The following is a 17898-nucleotide window of genomic DNA, read 5'->3' on the forward strand; positions in this document are numbered from 1 at the left end:
CTGTGTAACCAAAACCCAGCTTCAACAACCATCAAGTCATGGTCAGTTGCTTTTTGTCTGTTCTCCTAGCCCACTCCCACCCTGATTATTCTAATACAAACCCCAGATGCTATGCCATTTTATCCACAATGCATGTGTTCCATAGATGGGGACTTTTTAAAAATTTAACTACAATACTGTTACTATTATTCATCCAAATGCACAACTTCCTTACTTCATCCACTTTGTATCAGCACACAGATCCCCAAATGTCTCATAAATGCTTCCCTAAAAGTTCATCTGACTCAGGTCTACGCATGGTCCTCTGAAGAGGTGGGGCTGGGATTAACATCCAGATCGGTCTTGCCCCAACTCTATGCTCTTTCTATGCTCTTTCTAAACACTGAACCCACAGTACAAACTAGGAAATCTGTAAGCTTCATACTACAACTAACTTGAGCATAGGTATTTAGATGCTTGTAACAATTTATAAGTTTTAGGAATTGATTTAATCAGAATAATTAAGATACTAATTTGTAATTTTTTCTCCTGAGGAACTGTTACAACCATTAGCATATTCTCTGTACTGTTTGGTGCAAATTTCTTATAACCTGCAGGATTCTGGTTCCTGCTTTTCTGCTCTATTTTGGTCCCTTAATAGGTTGCTCTGAGGTTATTTCCTCATATAAAAGTCTTTATTATTATTTAATTCACCTGCACATTCACCCAACAAATTAATTGAGCACAGGGCATGCCAGAGAATGTGATTGCCAGATTTAGTTCCTACTACGGGCTTATATTCTGTGGGAGAAACAGACAAAAGAAAAAGTAAGTGGACAAATAATTAGAACAATTTCAGATTGTGATAAATACCATATAAAACCAAATAGGGAGTGTTTAAAAGACACTTAGACATTTAAAAGAAATTTAGAAACAATTTGCTTTTACTTGCTTGAAGCTCTTCTTAAAAGCAGCCTCCATCATTGGTATTTAAAAGAGACTGCACCTTTCAAAATGCTTTTTGCTAACTGCTTGCCACTCATTACTCCCCAGTGTCTTCTCTTTCTTTATTTGTGTCACTGCAGTTTTGCTTCTCCACCTCTGTAATTTGAACACTCTGTATTATACCACAATGCGGTGGTATTGGGGCCTTCGTACTTGGTTTCTTTGGCAGAGAGAGTAACCTCCACATTGAGTCTAAGCAGAAAAAAGATCTCCCATTAGGCAGTAACGTAGTTATCGTAGGCTTGTTCAGTCTTTTTTTGGGGGGATGGTGGTGGTTGTTCAGTCTATGAAATTGTCTTTAATTGAGTTGGGACGTCATTGTAAACGACATAAAAATTTATGCATGAAATAAAGCCTCTAGCTAGATTCTTCCTCCTGTGCTCAATCCTGAAGTGTGACCCCAATGGCATTTTGGAAAGATTGTCCAGTGGGGCTTCCACTGGCAGATGCGTGGGATGGCGGTGTCTGGAGGCCAGACTTATTAGAGAGCCTGGCAGGAGTGTATCCATGACTACCACACTCCAGGGCACTGTCAACATCATTGGTATTGGTCTATGTTGTTGATGTTCTTTGAGAAGTCTGCCTTTGGAGCTGGATGCAACTTAGCATATCACTTACCGCTTGGCAATTTTTGGAGATAAAAATATCACAAAGCATAGTTATGATCATATTGTCACTGTGAGCTTCTGGCTATTTTCCAAATTGAAACCAACCATGAAAGGAGATCAGAAGCTATCAAACTAATCAAATTCAGTGTAACTGGCCATTTGCAGGCAAGTTTGAAAAAGATACTCAAAAAATGTTTCAGCAGGTCCTACGAGGGCTGGAACAGTGCAAACACTCAAAGTTAAATACATGGAAGAATATTAACCATGTAATTAATGACTATTAAATAAAATGCATTTAGTTTACTTATTGTCTAAATGCTTTAATCTCATTTTGGAGATATACTCCAAATGTGAACTTATGCATAATGTTTTCAACTTGTTTCACTGCACGATATCCACAGTCCAAACAGTCTTATCTTGTGACTTCACAGAATGCATGGCATCCTGTAGTAGGAATGCTCTATACTGTGCCTGACCTTTGCTCCACTGGTAGGCACCAAGGAAGCCTCCAACCATATGCTGTTATCAACAATGTTGCAACAAATATCTCGAATGTGTGTCCCACTGGCTAGATTCCTAGAAGTGAAGCTGTAGGTCAAAGGATGTAGGTGTTTGATGATACTGTTTCCCAAAGACATTCAAACGAAGCACAAAAGTGCTCTGTTCTTTAAACCCATTCACACTGGATATTATCAGCCATTACATATTCCCAACATGATAGATCAGACATCGTGTCTTATTTTAACTTAATTTCTCTGTTAACTAGAGAGGCTGATCATCTTTTCATCTACATATTAACCATCTGTGTTTTTATTTCTATTTCTTGTCCATATCTTTTGCACATTTTTCTAGTGAGCTGTTTGTTGGTTTTCATGGATTTGCAGGAGCTCTTTTTACATAGTAAGGATACTAACCTCTGGGTTGTTACCTATATTATAAATTCCAACTGTTACCTATATTATAAATTTCCAACTGCTTTTTTTCCCCCATATGTTGTTCAGTTGTGGGGTTCTTTTGCTGTAAAAAGAAGCTTTTTTATTTTTCGGGTGTTAAATTTTAAGTCTATCTCTGGCTTCCAGGTTCTGTTTTTTCACAACATCAACCATTTTCCTATTTAGCTCCAGTGTTTCCTATTAAAATACTGCATGCACATTAGTAGGTAGGCTATAGCCAGGGATGGGGGAGAATAAAGTGGGAAGGATGAAGATGTGAAGAGGGAACCAAAGCCAAAATCTGTTATCAGAACTTGTTGGAGCTCCCTTGTGTCTAACCTTGGGATGGCTCTTGCTTTCCCTGAAGCTCCCAGGAAGCTAATTGGTGAGATGGGAGAAGTTCCCAGTTTCTCTGGCTCTACTCCCTGCCCACCCCTAAGGGCTCTCCTCGCTATTTCTTCCTAAGAAAGACTACACATTTGCTTCTCAGCCACTGTCATATTCCTCATGGCTTCCCTGGGGTGGAGCTATGGGTTCTTTTCACAAAAAAGAAGACCAAACCCGATGCTCTACAGGACAATTTCTTGACCTAAGGACAAGTTCCATCGGTGGTATGGAGGCCATTGTAGGTGGTGTATCAACTCAACATAAAGTAACACAGGGTGAGAGAATTATTCCCTTCTTAATTGTTATCTAAATTTTCTAATTGTATCAAGGAGCCCGTTTATTGTGGTGGAAATATTTGCCACACCTCCCTAACTCATGTGAATCTCTCTAACTGAGAGAAAAGAGTTCTCAGCCTGGTATTCTTTGGCAGACATCTAGTTAGAATTTAGCAATATTGTGTTCATTGTATTTATGTTCTACAGTTACATTCTATTTATGGCAAATGAGTCTGGTAGGGAGTTGGAGTAGAGATAAAAAGTTAAAAGTTTCCTTTTAAAATTTATTTATTTTTAGAAAATTGGTGTCAATGGGAGTGCATATGGCACCAGATCTTACTGGTGACGCTCTGTGGATAAGAGTTTTGGAAACAGGTAACTACATAAATCCAGGTCTATGACAACCTCCTGCTGGCTCTCCTTCATTCCACTCTTATCAGGGGCCTCCAAAGCCTGTCCTTTGCTGCCCAGAGGCTGGCTGTCCTCTTGGTCCCAGTTCTAGCTCTCTTCCTCCCAATCAGATCAGTACTGACCCAACCTTGGAGCCCCCTTTTCTAAAGGAATCTATATTGGGCACTATACAAAATAGCCCAAACTGAAACTACTCCAATGCCTATCATCAGGAGGGTGGACAACTAAAAGTTACCCTAAGATAAGTTAATGGAATGCTGTACAATAGTGATAGTCTCCAGAACAGTATAGGTAAAACTTTCAAGCCTGATGTCAAGCAGAAGAAGCCAGCCATGAAAGAATTCACACGCACACTTCACATAAGTACCGTGTAAATACAGGCATGCCTAACCCATGCTGTTAGAAGTCAGGATAGGACTCACCTTGCGAAAGGCCCAGGCAGGACTTCTGGAAGCTACTCATGCTCTAGCTTGTGACATGGGAGCTTATTTCATGTGTGTGTTCACTTTGTGAAGATTCAGTGAGTTGAACACGTGTGATATATGATCATGCATTGGGGAACAACAGGAATATATTCTAGAAATGCATCCTTAACTGATTTCATCTTTGTGCAAATAGCATAGGGTGTTTTTACACAATCCTCGATGGTATAGATCCATGCTCAGCGTGGTCTTGCAATGCAGTCAAGGACTGCAGTAAACACAAGATGTGTGAGGCTGCTGCTGGTGTAATATGTCATTCTGCTTCACAGTAAAAAAAAAAAAGCTGCTTTTATTTTTGTTCTTTATGGTGATACTGGGGTTTGAACTCAGGACTTCATACTTGCTAGGCAGGTACTGCACTGCTTGAGCCACTCCACCAGCCCTTTTTGCTGTGATTATTTTGGAGATAGGGTCTCGCTTTTTGCCCAGGCTAGCCTGGTCTGTGATCCTTATGCTTCTTGCCATCACTGAGATTACAGGTATGTACCACCATCCCCAGTGTAAACTTATTTTTAGCAAGTAAAAGGAGAACCCTCTATAATAACAATAAAAAGTGTAGCATAGTTACACACAAAGCGCTGTCATTGTTGTCAAGTATTATGTACTGCATACAATTGTATGTGCTGTACTTCTATATAGCAGGCAGTGCAGTAGGTTTATATACACCAGAAGTATCACAGATATGAGAATGGGCTGCCCTGATACATCACCAGGTGATGGGAATTTTTCAACTCCCTTATGATCTTATGGAACCACTATCACATATGTAGTCTGTCTTTGATAGAAACATCATTCAGTGGCATATACTTTTATCTGTGTCAGTTCATTACAAGCTTTAAGGAATATTATTATAAAAAAAAAATCCTTCCTTCTATTATGTAGCCACAGCTCTTTTTGGTGCCAGCAAAATGAGGCAGGCCTATCACCTCAACTCACAAAAAGAGAACAGAGCTGAGTCCAGGACAGGGAGAACTATGAAGAGCCAGGGCATGAAGGAGAGAGCAGAAACCCAAAACCTACCTTTGGTTTGGGAATTGCTCTGAGGAGGGGCTTCCCACAGATGCAGGTTAATAGCAAGGTCTATGGATCCCTTGAGACATGAATCTGACTGGCCTTCCTGGAACTGGAAGTTCCTCCCAGTTCCAGCTCCTCACCTTCCTCCTTGTCGCCTGGTCCCACTTTTCCAGGGAGGACTGAAATCCAAGTGCACCAGCCCAGGAATTAATAGATCAGTAAAGCAGAAACCAGAAGGTCAGATGAAATTGCCGTGCAGAGAAGGGTGGGGCCCTGTCGTGTGCCAGGGAGCCTTCAGGTGGTTCTTCCTGCTAGATTTGAAGGAAGGTTTGTAGCTGCTGTAGGCATCCCTTTGTTGGTTATTTTACCATGGCTCTGGGGCCCGATGGCACTAAGAAGACAGAGGACCCCTGTGAAAAACACAAGGGTGTAAGTACTGGGGAAGATGCTGGGGGCTGCTTGGGGCCAGGCTGGTCTTGGAAGGGGGGTGTTGGGCCCCAGGAGCAAGGAGTGAAAGAACTGTAGACTGGAGGGAGCAGAAGCCCAGGAAAGGGCCCAGGGAAGAGCTGACTAGAGACCCTTCTCTCTCCCCCAGAGGGCTGCTTGGGGGAGCAGGCTGAGGCCAGAATGATTCTAAGGAGTGTTGTGCATATGCCCCCTAGTGCTTTTGTTTAAAAATATTGTTGGAACCCACCCACTTACAGCCAAGCCTGTACTCCCTTCTCACTTGTTGCATTGGCTTGAGAATCCCTTTCCTGCTTTTCGCTTTAAAGAAGTCAAACAATATGAAGACGACAGAGCCCCACCATGGCCTTCTCTCCCTAGAAGTGACTGCTCCCCACAACTCCCTGCTTGACCTCACTGCGCATGTATTTAAACATCCTCAGTATCCTTCTCTGGGATCTCAGATGGGTGTTTTTTTAACTGGGGAGTCCTTTGCAGTGCAGGGAGAGTGATAGTTTGGGTATACAAGTTCAGAGCCAGGAGCTTCTGGGAAGCACCAAATGCATGGGAAATGAGAGGAAGCAAACAGGCAGAAGCTGTGGGAGAGCTGCAGTTTAGTAGTTGCCAGGGTGGATTTTCCCAGGGAAATGTGTGAATGTGTGCTGTGCTCTCTCCCTGTGACCCCATGAATCATCAGGAAAACTGCAAAGAGCGAAATGGTTATTGGGATTGATCTGTCTTAGAAACTAACCAGTGAGGGCTTTGCAATGTGCATATGCTGGTGGAGTGGCTGGCTCAGGAGTTGGGGGCCGGGGAGACAAAGGACTGCTGGCTACTCCAAAGTGCTGGTCTCAGTGCTGGGGTGTGCACTGCTGGAGCTTCCTGCTCTCCGGTCCATAGTGCTGAGTCTGAAATGTAGAGGGTGGAGATTCTCAAATGTGTTGCATGATTAGACAGTTCCTTAATTAGTCCCTTTCATTGATCCAACAATATTCATCCAATGCCATATCAAGCACTGGGGTGGATATAGAGATGACCAGAACAAAATGACCACTGTCTCAGAGGTAGGCATGTGCCATGAGCCCTGCATGGTAGAAAGGTCTAGGCTAATCTGGAAGGACAACAGAGGTGTGCTAGGTTTCCTCAGGTAGAGTGGGAAGAGCTTCGCAAAGGACAGGCACTGAAAGAGGAGAGGACGTATCTATTATTTGAACCAGAATATCTTTGCATCCCCTATTTTTAGGGGTCTCTTTGAGAGGTTGGAGGAAGATGGCAGCTGAGTAAGATTCTTAAGTGATAGTCCCTTCAGTGACACACCAAGTATCTGTACAAGAGCCAAGGACGTCAGCTAAGAGACCACAGTGCCTGCTTTTAGTATACAGTGTCAAGTGGTGCCATGACCCCTTGAGGGAGAGGGAATTAAGTTCAGGCCTTAGACTTAAACCCAGTTCCAGGCCCATAAGGTGAAAACAGTGCTGGGCAGAGTTTCATGATCCCTACAGCCAGGACAATATCCACAAGTTGAGCTGTTGGAACTACCTTAGGCCAGGCCTCACCACTCTTCCTCCAACCTCGGGTGGTGGTGGTGGTGGGGCGAGGGGAGCCAGACTTCACCCACTGGGAAGCAGGGCACGAAAGCTACTACAGGGCTTTGTCACGGAGCCCAGAGCTAGGCCCACTGCCACGAGACCCAGCAACCAGTAGAAAATGAAGGCTCATGCACAGCCACAGCTTGACACTAGCTCTAGCATCAGAGAGGGACTTACGTGCTCATGGAACAGACCAAAGTTTGGGCCTGCTTCATTTCTAGCCTTGGGATGGGCTTGGGGGCACATCTACTCTCCTCCTGAGACTGCACAGATGCTGGTGGCTGCAAGGCTCGTGTGGGACCCAGCTTAGCATCAGCATTGGTAGCCAAGGGACTGTCTCACCACCCATCTCCAACCTTGGGCAGTATAGCTATGTCCAGGAACTGGCACAGACAGGACTCTAGAACTGCCCAGCACCAGACAGAGGCCTGCGTCCCAGCAGGATGGGTTCATGGCAGGGCCTGCATCACCACTAGCTGGGGCGTGGCCCTTGGGCATCCTCCTGAGACTGTGCAGGTTCTTGTGGCCCTGAGACTCAGCTTACGGTTAGTTTAGGAGACCAAGGTACTGCCCACGCCACCAGTTCCCTAATGTCAGGGCATTGTGTGGAGCAAGAGTCCTTTTGCTGGGAGTAAGACAGGGTAGTAAGCATAAGAGTTTGCCTTGGAAAATGTGGTATCTATACACAATGGAATTTCATGCAGCCATGAAGAAGAACGAAATGTGATCATTCGCTGGTAAATGGATGGAATTGGAGAACATCATTCTGAGTGAGGTTAGCCTGGCCCAAAAGACCAAAAATCATATGTTCTCCCTCATTTGTGGACATTAGATCAAGGGCAAACACAACAAGGGGATTGGACTTTGAGCACATGATAAAAGCGAGAGCACACAAGGGAGGGGTGAGGATAGGTAAGACACCTAAAAAACTAGCTAGCATTTGTTGCCCTTAACGCAGAGAAACTAAAGCAGATACCTTAAAAGCAACTGAGGCCAATAGGAAAAGGGGACCAGGAACTAGAGAAAAGGTGAGATCCAAAAGAATTAACCTAGAAGGTAACACACACGCACAGGAAATCAATGTGAGTCAATGCCCTGTATAGCTATCCTTATCTCAACCAGCAAAAACCCTTGTTCCTTCCTATTATTGCTTATACTCTCTCTTCAACAAAATTAGAAATAAGGGCAAAATAGTTTCTGCTGGGTATTGGGGGGGGGAGAGGGAGGGGTGGAGTGGGTGGTAAGGGAGGGGGTGGGGGCAGGGGGGAGAAATGAACCAAGCCTTGTATGCACATATGAATAATAAAAGAAAAATGAAAAAAAAAAAGAATGTTATAGAGTTGGCAACAAATGTAAAAAAAAAAAAAAAAAAGAGTTTGCCTTGGAACTTAGTGGAGGGTGGTGAAACCCAACACTGGGTAGATCCTAATGGCCACCAATCCCAGGTCTGCCTCTGGAATAGCTCCAGTGTCAGGGAAAGGTATGCAACCCCAGTGTTTTGGATGTCTGTTCCAGCCAGCACCACCCACAGGTTGGACTGATTGCAGTGGTGTTGGGCCACGAGTCCACCTCATCAATAGGCAGCCCATAGCAGTGTGGGCTTCAATCCTACTCCAGTATTTTGCAGGTCTTGGTGGGCTCTAGGCTCAGGGTATGACCCAGATTGGTGGCATTAGTTGCCACAGGTGAGACTGACATATGAGACTGGGGCTGGCCAGCTGGACCAGCTTTCTGGCTGTGTGATCTAGGCAGTCATGTAGGATCTGTATTTAAATGACCCCATGCTTGTTTTAATGCTCTGCTACCACTCTTTAAAAATATATATTTTTGGCACAAAGGCCTCATGTCTTAGTTTTTCACTGGACCCTGCAGATTATGTAGCTAGTCCTGGTGCTCTGTGTTTAGGGACTGGAGGCTGAGTAAGTGCCTGGCCTGCCCCAGCTAACCTGTAATGTAATGATGTTGGTCCCTGGCCTGTTGTCTGTCTGTCTGTGTCCTCTTCTGCCATCTCTCAGAGCTAAGGCCTCCTGCAGACCCTGGGAGCCTCTCCAGGGCTTGCCAACATGTCCTCTTGGGTGTGCCTGCTATTTCCACCCCCACGACCCCCAGTACCAAGACTTTCCCAAGTTCCTCTTCAGGAGCCCAGCCCTGGGTTTGCCTATGGGATGAGCTTTGTTGGCTAAGTGGTTGACTAAATATGTGACTGAATACTGTACCAGTGAAAGCAGCTTAGCAGAATACTGTGATACACATGTGACAAAGGTCTCAGCCATCAGGGGCCCTGGAGATGAGGTGGTCTCAGAGTTGTTCTGTGTGAAGGTAAGGATCCCAGGCTTTGTCCCCTGCACCTACCAGTCATTGGGTGTGTGTTATCTATGGGAAGTGGTCATGGCTTTGGATGAGGCAGCTCTTTTCAACTGAGAGCAAGTTGAAAAAGAACAAGATGAAAATTCATTTAAGCCATTAGCTGCCAACTCCTCAAGCTGGGAGAATCAGCCTGGATCCTAGAACTTACACCATTCAGTCTACATTGTGGATATGAGCCTTGCTCACAGAGCCAGAGATGACAGTGACTGCTGGGCCCCAGGAAACCCCAGCTATATCCAAATAGTGGCAGGTGAAATGAGTGTCAGAGTGGCTGAAGAAGATGTCACTCATTTTAAACCTTACTTCTGATTGCCTCGGGAGACCTCCGAGATGATAAATCCACGTGGCAGGGATATGAGAGCCAGAGTTGTGGTCAGGATCTGGATCATTACCTCACTAGCCATGCTCCTCCTCTCTGGCTGTGCAGAAGGGCATCCATGCCTGACTCTTAACTCGTCCATTCTCTTTGCCTTTCTGCTTTGTAATTCCCTCTCCTCAGTATGTGCTCTGCTTTACTTCCCCCTCTTGCTGGTGAACCTCTCATCTTTCAGGGTCTAGTGTGAATATCACCTGTTAGAATGTTCCCCTGGTCACTCCCAACCCCTGCTGCCCTGCAGAGCTTGTCACAACATCCCCCAGAGGATGGGTTTTCCCAGTCTTGGGCAGCTCTCTCTACACCCATGGGTCTCCTAGTCTGTCTTCATCATGCTGAACTCAAGGCCAGGAATGGCATCCCATATGTGTCTGTGTCTCTGATCACACTGCAGTACACACCTGTGGATGAGATGAATGAGTGAGGAGGGAACTTTGAGTCAAGGAATGAAATAGAGGAGTTGGGAGAAAAGGAGGCACAGTGGACTGAATCAGAAAGAGTTCATTCTGTTCAAGAGAACTGCGGTCAGTGACCAGTCAATGTTGAGTAATTGAATGAACTCAGAATTCAGGGGATAAAGGCCAAGAAGTGGATGTATCAGTAGGAGGAAAGGGTTAGAAATTATTTTTAAAGCAGCAATGACAGGTCTGAAGTATGGTAACATGTCATAGGCATGGCTTGAAGGGTCAGAAGGATGAAGCGTTTCAGGTTTGGACCTGGAATATGGTCTGCTCACATGGTTCATATGATGGATATAAAATTGGAGCCAACAAAGTAGCACAATGGTTAAGAGAAAAATATGAAACTAATGTTGGAGAGCAGTTGAGAAACAGGATCACAGACCAGAAAAGAGCACGTGCTGTTTGCAATGCTTCACAGCAGGCACAAACGCTGGTCGAGTCTTAAAGACCATTTCCATGTGATGAGCTTCTGATCAGAAGTGACACTTGGTTGTGGGTGAATCTACCAAGAATTCTTTGACCTGTCAGTAGTTGTCACATGTCTGTCATTGGTCTAGTGTGTTTGGGGGCTCCAAGCACCCACCTCTAACCTTCCCTGTTGGGTCCTATTTAGCAATGTCCACTAGGTGGTGACAAGGTTTCACTTGCCTCCCCCTGTGGACAGCCTGCTCTTTTTGACATGCACTATTAAGCTCATGATATTTCAACTCTATACAAATAGATTCTTCTCTATAAAAAACAACCAAAATAAAAAACCTAACCACACAAATCAGTGGAAATATTATCAAAGCTATTTCTAATGAGTGGAGAAACAATTCAGAATATAGAAATGATGTAATTGCCTTTTTTTTTTCTCTAACCATACACTGACTTTTCCTTTAAGACATCATAACTCAAGGAGTTCTAGAAGGAGCCCTTTGAGAATTTATCTATAATTTTATGAAACTTATTTCTGCCTTTTCCTGAGGTTTGAAGGAAGCTGCATCTCTTTCCACTTATGTGGGTTTTTGCACAAAACAGGGGCAGGGCCTTGTTCTGCTGTTACTTTATCAACCATTTGAAGATGGACAGATAAGACTTTTTAAGTCACATGCAGGGGAACAGGATTTTATTTTCCTTTCTCTCAGTGTCGTCTGGATACCCACAGTCACCCTGTTCAAAAGCCACTCCAAGGGCTGCATCCCATTCTACCTTGAGTGACTCCCTGAAACCACAGTTTTTTCTGCCTCCTTTGGGACCTGGGGCCAGCCATGGAATGTCCTGGTCTGAGCTTTTTTCATTTGTAAAGTAAGGATTCACATACGCCTCCCATATGCAGATGTTTTAAGATGGGATAAGGAAAGTACAAGGGACATTCTGAAAGTGACAAATTGCTGTACGAGTGTTGAAAGTCAATAGATGTCTTTTGCAAAGATGCTGCTCTTGAGGAGAACGTTAATTTTAAAAAGTGCTCTGGATATGGGGTATTCTTTCAATAAACAGGACAGTGGAAGAATCCAAGTATGTGCACTGGAGTTGGAGGGGAGGACTCCAATTCTCCTACAGGGTCTAGGAAGCGGACCTCCACAGCCATTCTGTAAGGAGGTCAACTCAGTGCCCAGGTGCAGTCTGCCTAGGAAACTGTGGCTTCACTGGAAGGAGTCTATTATGAAATCAGAGGTCTCCTACAGCCAGTCATGTCCAGAATTACAGAATGTTAAATCCATTAGTTAAATCTCCATTCCTGTCTGTGGGGTGAAGCACACTGGGGCAGAATGCTCAAGCTAGAGCCCATTTTTGTCCTGAGCCGGAGTCTACATGGCTGCACTGGGTGCTCCCACAGCACGGGTAGAATATGTCCCACTTCCCAGTGCTGTAGGCTATTGGGCTCTGCTGTGAGTATGGAGGTGCCTGGGAGGAAGGGTCAGAGCAGAGAGGTTCTCATGCTGGTGGACCTGAGAGCTTGGGATACATCTCATCTACACAGTGTTTTTTTGTCTAATATTTGAGCCCTATTTAAAACAGGAACTTCCATATATTATATTTGGATTTGTGGCTTCTCTTAAATTCTGTGACATGAATTTTAATTGCCACATGGAAGCAAGTGACTAGTACTGAGAAACATGAAGTACCCAGTTTTCCCCCAGTCCCCACCTTTCCTTTCCCTATGCTATAACCCCAGCTTGGCTTCGCCCATCATTCCATCTGCCTGGCTCCAGAGTTTGCAACCTCTCAACCAGACTATGAAAAGTTGTGGGACTGGGTGCCTGTCCCAGCTACTCAGGAGGCAGAGATCAGGAGGATTGTGGTTCAAAGCCAGCCAGGGCAAATGGTTCATGAGACCCTATTTAAAAAAAAATCACAAAAAGGGCTGGTAGAGTGGCTCACGGTGTAGGCCCTGAGTTCAAACCCCATTACCACACTCACACACACAAAAAGAAAACTTGTGGGAACTATACAGTCATCTTTTCTTTTTGTAAGGGCAGTGCAGTGACAGTGAAGCCCATTCCTCTCCCTTACTCTCCTTTTCCACCACCCCCTTGCTTGTATTCTAGTTTTAGCATCCACAGTTGAATTTTCCTTTCCTTTCCCTTTTCAATAAAATATAATGCATTATTATCATCCATACTCAAATTGCCTCTGATTCTGAGTCCTCTGTTTTCTCCATTTCAAGAGCATCTCCTTAGTTTCTGGTGCAAGAAGGGGTTCCAAGCTCATCTTACACATTCCATGCCCCAGTTCCAGAATCCAAGAGTTTTCTCCAAGGAGACCTGGTTCACGTTAGTGGGAATTGGTGTTTAGAAACCAAGATCCATGTGCTACATGTGCTCACTGCTACATGGTGTGTCATTGCTTCTAGGTTCTCTCAGTGGACAGAACTAGGAAATATATTTATCCATCTATTTATGTATTTAAAACTTTGAGTTCATACTTACACTTTCACTTCCAGTTCATAACAAGCTTCTCTGACAGTAAGAAACCTGGGTTCTGTTTCCCTCAGCCAAACCTACGATCCACAGACATTAGTTTCAGAATTGCTAACCCATGCTGTTAAGAGAAGAAGCGTACTAACCCAAGTTCATAGTTTTTTTTTCAGTTATTTTTCACATACGTTTATATATATTGAAAGGCAAAAATCACAAGTATTTAATTTGATATGTTTGGATCAAAAAACATACACTTTATTAAGGCATAAAGCATTTCCATCATCCCAAAAGTACTCTTTCTTTTTTTGGCAGTACTAGGGTTTGAGCTCAGGACCTTGCACTTCCTAGATAGACACTCAACTGCTTGAGGCACACTCTAGCCCTTTTTGCTTCAGTTATTTTTCAAATAGGGTCTCAAATTTATGCCCAGGCCAGCCTGGACTGCCGTCCTCCCATTTCTACTTCCTGTGTAGCTGGGATGAAAGACACATGCTACCATGGCCAGCTTTTTATTGGTTGAAAAGGGGGTCTTGCGAACTTTGTGCCTAGGCTGGCCTTGAACTGCAGTCCTCCTGATCTCTGCCTTCTGAGTAGCTAGGATTACAGGCGTGAGCCACCATTCCTTGTGGAAAGTACCCTTCTTAAATCAAGCCCCTCCCAGAACCAACCAAGTTTCTGATTTTTTTTCACTACAGATAGTTTTGCGTTTTGTAGAACTACCTATAGTTAGAATCATATAATATGTGCTCTTTCTAGTTGGCTTCTTTTGCTCACATATGTCTGAGATTCATCCATTACATATTAGTAGATTTTTCCTATTCATTGGTGTGTAGTATTCCATGGTATAAATGTACCACAGTTGGTTTATTCCCTGGATTTGAGGTGCTTCCAGTGTTTGAGTATTTTGAATAAAGTTTCTATAAATATTTCCATACAAGTCTTTTTGTTTGTACATATTCTCATAACTCTTGGGACAAGTGCTGGGTCTTCAGGTACATGTACATACTCAACTGTAGAAAAGAACTAACATTTCCAAAATTGTATAATTTTATACTCTCACCAGCAGTATGTGAAAGTTCTTGTTGCTTAATCACTACCAACTTTCCATGTTTTCAGGTCTTTTTAACTTACCCATTGCAGTGGCTTTTATTTTTATTTCTTTGATGACCAATAACTTTGAGCACTCTTTGTAACTTTTTAAAGCCTGGGCAGAGGGGGTGAATTTAACTAAGATATGTTGTAAGCACTTTTGTAAATATCACAATGTGCCCCTAGTCCAATAATAATAATCAAATAAAATTAAAAAAAAAAAAAAGCATGGGCATCCCCAAGGCTTGAGTTTGGCGCATTCTTGCTTCAGTTGGATATAGTTCAGGGAGTGGTAGTCATTGTGTGGTTCTTAAGATTTTTGAAATTAAGCTAGAAGAAATAGATCAAAAAGTTCAAGAATGCTCTTTCCATTCCTAATTCAGATTTACATAAGCTTTTGTTAATGAGACAAAAATTTTGTAATTAATCACATGCATATCATTTTCTTGGGTTTGTTCTGTTTTGTAAAGCTGATTTCAATTATGGATATTTATAAAGAAAACGAGTATCTGGCATTGTTTACATGTTAACACTTCCAGCGCTTTTCTGAAAATTATATGAGTAGAAAGATGAATTTTCATAAAATTTTCTTAGCAGCCTTTTTTATTTTTAGAAAATAATACAAACTGTTCAAGGCTAGCATCAACATATTGCCAGACTGATAATTGTACTTGGCGTCTTCCTACTACTTTTCTTTTGTGCATTCATTCAGTATGCTCCCTGCATCCCATATGGTATCATCTGCCCTTTACAGATGGAGCAATGGCAGCCTCAGAGAGGTTAGGCGATTTGCCTAAGGTCTTGCAGTTGATAGCAAATCAGGAATTAAAATAAGTGAGTCTGTATCAGGGTCCATGCTGATTTTATTAGGAGTTGTCTGGGCCTCCTCCTGGGCTCAATGTGTTCTCTGGCCCTGTGAAATCATCCAGTTTGCTTGCTTCATTTAAATAGCACCATGAAGCAGCCCAGGGGTCCAGATCCAGCCAAGGACGAGGGATGTGTATATTCAGTTGGGGTGGTGGACCCCAGAACTTTCTGGAAAGGGTAGATATCTCTGCTGGTTGCCCACAGAGGGGGCTTCCTCTTCTGTGGAGCATCTGTGGAGAACAAGAACATGAATGGGGCATGTCTTGCCTCCTTGCAGAAACAGTTGCAGGGCTGGGAGTAGAAGAGGACTGTTTTTATTCCTGTGCTTCAGGAGTCACTGTGAGGATGGTGTGCCCAGGTGGGTCAAGCCCATCCTTTGTCCTGGATGCAAAATTAACAATGTCTTGACCTTCTCCTACCTGGGTTTCTGCTCAGATCATTTCAAGGCAGTCTTAGCCCACATTTCTAGGCCATTCTCCTACATCCATATCCTGGTAGTAGCATCCTTACTCAGCTAGCTTTCTCATTCCTTGCTCCTAGTTAAGAGGGGCATGCTGCACATGTAGCATCCTCCAGCTGAAAGTTGCAAATAGTGTGCCCAAAGGAAAGATGCTCCAAATAATCATATTTATGTCTAATAATAAACTGCCCGTTATAGACCTTGGAATCATAGCACAAGATATAAAATAATTTGTAAGGAAAAAAATCTATACAGTATTGCAAAGACAGGTGGCTATAAGCTGAATGTTACATCATTTTAAAAAATTACAGGCTCATAAAATAGAAACATTTATGGATAAATCTAAGGATAAGTTACTTGGGTATCTGTCATTGATTAGTCTGAACGTGTAGACATTGATGCCAAAGAGCAGTTATGCTAAGGAACATGAGAGATTGTTGTGAAATAAGAATTTGGTAAAAAATTAAAATGCTTTAAAAATTGTTATGTTAGTAATAAAGTCTTAGTATAGCCAAATTCCAGCTGTGTGAAAGATATCCCTGAAAAACATATTACTTGAAAATATATTAGTAGACACAGGAAGTCTATGAAACATGGGAAATCAAAGTATGATTTGGTGCCTTTATTTCATGTGTTAGTAGTCTGAAAGCATTGGGGACTGGGGTCTTACATGATCCTCATGGGTAAAGGAGAAAGGGAGTCTCAGGCAGTGAGGATTGCTGGCCTTAGAGATCAGATAGAAATGAGGGCCAAGAGTGATGTTCTGAGAATCTAAAAGGACATGGTAGGGCAGAGTGCCAGGCCTAGAGGTTTTATGGGGAGCAGAAGGACCAGAGCTGTTGTAATTGGCTATCTCAGGGCAGATAGGCCTGGTGCAACGGTACAGCAGGGCCCCTAGCTCTGCGTGAGGATCCTGGGGCTTGGGGGCAAGAGAAGGAAGCCAGGAGGGTGAGCTAGAACAGGGAGCAGAGGGTGTGCCCAAGGGGACTCATCCAGTCCAATCCATATTTACTTTTTCCTCAGGAACTGGTTGTTTTAACATCTTAGGGAGGTGTGCACAGCTTGGCGGGTGTTCCCTACAAGATCTACAGGTTACAGTGGAGTTCACATAGACACTGCTTGTTGACATGCAGCGTGTTTTTTTTTTTTTTTTTGGTCAGTAGCAACTGTAATTAAAAGAGAAAGAGCTTTAAAGGCAACCCCATAACAGGGTTTGTCCTCTCCTGGGCAGTGTCATCTTTGTGACCAAACAATGGATGTCAGGAAACACATCATCCCAAATAAATGGATCTGACCTACCAAGCAGGTCACCATGAATCCACATGGAGTTGTTTGCTTTTCTTCCTCTCCATGATACCCTTTGGCATTCAGGAGTGCCAAAGAAGTGCCCAAGAAGCTGAGGACCCAGTTGGACAGAGCCAACAACTGTCATGGTAGGCAGCTCTGGCCTTTTCAGAACACTTTAACCCCAACCAGGTAGTGATGTCGGAACAGGGAAGAGCCTGTCTCTTCCCTAAACTCCAGCCCTAGGGAATCTGGTCTAGAATGGAAACAGCCAACCTTTCCTAGGTTAGGACTTTAAGAAGCAAAGACTTTGTTAGAGCCAGAGGATGCTTTCCTTGCAGGAGGTGTCTTTCGAATATGCCCTTAGCTGTTTGGTTTGGGTAAGATCTAGCAGATCACATCAGTGGTCAGAGATCTAGTAGGATTTAGAGATTTTCATCTTCCTTTTCTCTAATGTCTTAGCTGGGTTAAGAAACTAATACTGAGAGGATGTCAAATCCTGCTAGAATAGGAAAATAGGTAGTAGGAAAAGGGAATTTTTACCAGTCTTTATAGTAATGAAGGCTAGTAAAGTCCTGAAATCAAATAGCTCAGAGAAGTGGAATACATCTATACAGTAGTACCCCCTTGTCTAGAGGATGCCTTCCAAGACCCCCTGATGGGTGCCTGAAAGCATAGGTGGTACCAAACTTACTCTCTCTCCCTTTCTCTCTCTCTCTCTCTCTAATGTTTTTTCAATATATACATGTGGTAAAATTTAATTTATAAATTAGACACAGTAAGAATTAACAATAATAGAATATAATGGTAGCAATATGCTATAAGAAAAGTTAGTTAAAACTTATATAAATTATTTGTTTCTGGAAGATTCTACTTAATATTTTTGGACTGTGGTTGACTGTGGGTAATTGAAATGGCAGAAAGTAAATCCATGGATATGGGGGACTACTGTAGAGCAAAAGTCA

The sequence above is a fragment of the Castor canadensis genome, chromosome 2 (genome assembly GCF_047511655.1).
Source record: "Castor canadensis chromosome 2, mCasCan1.hap1v2, whole genome shotgun sequence".
Classification (NCBI taxonomy): domain Eukaryota; kingdom Metazoa; phylum Chordata; class Mammalia; order Rodentia; family Castoridae; genus Castor; species Castor canadensis.